Genomic DNA, 3,034 nt, shown 5'->3' on the forward strand with positions numbered 1-3,034 from the left:
TAAGTTTTCACCAAAATAAAGTGATTTTCACCAAAATAAAGTGAAAGTAACACAAGTTCTTTTTAGTGTTCCATAGAAAAGAAAATAGAATTCATGTAAAACATAATTTCCATGGTCATGATTCAGTAAGCATTCAGTAAATAAAACATCAATTTTTAGTCTTTTTCTCTATGTATTTTATTGTATTTTTTGTAATAAATGCCATCCATGGGTTAATGAAAATGAAGCACCATATTCATAAACTTTCATGCTATGAGTCCATCACAGCTCTGTGTTGGCAGCAGCTGCACTGTCCCATGGATTTCCTGGCGCATGGGAACCACACTGCAGTGACAGAGTTCATTTTACTGGGCTTAACCGATGACCCAGTCCTGTGAGTCTTCCTCTTCATGGTCATCCTGGGCGTCTACCTGGTGACTGTGTCTGGAAACCTCAGCACAGTTGTTCTTATGAGAGTCTCTTCTCAGCTTCATCACCTCGTGTACTTTTTCTTGAGCCAGCTGGCTTGTCGTGACTAAGGCTGTTCATCTTCCATAACAATCAATATGCTTGTGAACTTCTGGTGGAGAGAAACACCATCTCCTACCTTGGAACTGGCATCCAGCTAACAACAACTGCTTTCTCTGGGGCAGCGGAATGCTTCCTCCTGGCTGCCGTGGCCTAAGATCCCTTTGTGACCATCTGCAGCTCACTGCTTTTCTCAACCAGAATGTTCACATGAGTCCTTGTCCAGTTGCTTAGAGTAGCTTATGTAGGTGGTTTTTCTCAATTACTCCTCTTATACAATTTCTTTCTTTTATTTTGTCTTTTGTGAAACAAAAAGTCAGTCATTTTTACGGTGATTTTACTCCATGAGTTAAACTCTCCTGTTCTGATGTGAGCATCTCCATAGTTCGTTCCTTAATTTTTTGCTGACACGGTGGTTGTGACCACAGTGTCTGACATATTCATTTCCTATATACTATACTTACTGAGAGAATAAACTGATGTAAACCTGCCTGGAGCTCAAGTACTAATTTTATTAACGTCTTTCTCTCTTTTGTTATTAAGTAGGAAGTTTGCATGGATACATCATGTGGCAGCATCATCATTTCCCTCCTTCCTGCCCTCCTCAGTGGGATTGCTGGCACTCACCATGGGGTTGTGAACTATAAATTGTAATGGCAATAGTCAGTTGGGGGGTTGAGGCAATGACTCTGGATATTCCCTCCCACCCGTGGCTCTTATAACCGTTCCATGCCCCCTTCTGTAAAATTCTCAGAGCCTTGGTGGGAGTGTTTTATGCCTATTTTAGTGTTGAACTCTCAGAATCTTCTGGATTTCTGCTTTGGTACAATTTGAGTGTCCTCAGTGTCTGTCTCCATCACCCTGTTGCATCTTGTCAGGCTTGCCACGGAAGCAGCACTCTTGCTCATCTCCCCAATTCCTCTGTGGTTTCTCCTGGGCTCTGGCTGCTATGTGAGGGGTGGTTCATCCCCTGCCAGGGGTTCAGCTACCTTTTCCTGTCTTGTTGATAGATGTTGATTGTTCTCAGTTCTCCCTGCCTTCTGTAAAAGAGCAGATTCTCCAAAGAGAATGGGTTCAGCATAGATTAAAGGGGATAAACATTATTAATTTAGGGAGATTTTGATGGGTGTAGCCTCAGTTTGGGCCAAAACCTAGTGGGAGCTTCTCGTTAGAGTACATAAACTTGGTCTCCATAGGATTCTGACTTGGTTCCCAGTTCCAGCTATGGTTTCCATTCCACTGAGCAGATCTCTTAGCCAATCAGAAGGCCATTGTTTACCCGCCTAAGCTGGGTGTCACTATTGCACAGGGGTTTACGTCTTGTCAGGCTGGCTGTTTTTGTCCAGCAGGGTCCCCTGCCTGCTCGCAACTTTGTTGGCCAATTTCCCCCAGCAGCTCATGAGTGCTCTCCAGCACTGTATGGGCTAACCATCTGAGGCACTGGCTTCCTTCCAGATTCCAGCAGGATCTCTTGATGTTCTGTTTCAGCAGCATGTAGTGTCTTCAGCAATAAGGTGTTACATTTTATCTCAGGTGGGTAATCGAGTGCTTTTACAGAAGCTTGTCTTATTTTGGGAACCTCCCCCACAAACAGCCCAGTGTAGGTTGTAACCTATTTCTGGTACTGGAAATTACAAACTAGAACTAACTGTTTTAGGGTTAGGCTTCATCCCTCCCTCTCCAGGGCCCTTGTTACTAAATGATCCCTCATACTCCTATTGAGGGTTGTATCTTTTAATCTGCTATCCTGGAGGAAGGTTTCTATGGTACCAACTCACTTTGAATTTAGTTTTCTGTATCCCTCCTCACTGCCCTCCCGTCTCCCCAACCCCCTTCATCCCTATTATCTGTCCCTTGAGTTGCCTGTCAGGTATGCCTGCAACTCAAACTGTTCCAGGTTAGGAACCATATTTAAGGTAGAGCATGAAACATGTGTCTTTTTGTGCTTGTGTGAGTTCACTCAGTATGATCTGTTACAAGTGTGTCCATTTTCTCTTACAAATTTTATTATATCACATTTCCATGTGTATATGTACCACATCTTCATTATCCTTTCATCAAACAATGAGTATCTGGGTTGATTTCAGTTCTTAGCAACTGTAAATTGAGCAGCTATAAACATGGTTGAGCAAGTATTTCTGCAGTGAAGAGTGGCGCCTTTAGGGTAGATGCCCACTAGAGGAATAGCTGGACCAGTTGGTAGCTCTATTTTCATCTCTTTTAGAAGTCAAGTTTACACTCCAGCCATGAACAAGTTTTCCTCTTTCCCCACACCTTTTCAGCATTTATCAATGTTTGATTGTTTTTTCATTTATGAGAGGATGGGGGAGAGAGCAAAGGAGAAAGAATGGGAGCACCAGGGCCTATAGCCACTGAAAACAAATTCCAAATTCATGTGTTACCATGCTCATCTGGCTTATGTGGGTTCTGGGAAATCAAACCTGGGTCCTTAGGCATCATAGGCAAGTGCCTTAACTCCATCTCTCCAGCCCTCATTTGATTTTTTTAGTGGTTGCCATCCTAAATA

The 3,034-nt window shown here is 43.0% G+C and overlaps 1 pseudogene; it reads left to right on the forward strand.

Moving 5' to 3' along the window:
• The first annotated feature begins 296 nt into the window (after window positions 1-296).
• LOC101599119 lies at window positions 297-982 on the forward strand (annotated as a pseudogene).
• Window positions 983-3,034: the final 2,052 nt, after the last annotated feature.

Source organism: Jaculus jaculus, chromosome 3 (assembly GCF_020740685.1).
Source record: "Jaculus jaculus isolate mJacJac1 chromosome 3, mJacJac1.mat.Y.cur, whole genome shotgun sequence".
Lineage (NCBI taxonomy): Eukaryota > Metazoa > Chordata > Mammalia > Rodentia > Dipodidae > Jaculus > Jaculus jaculus.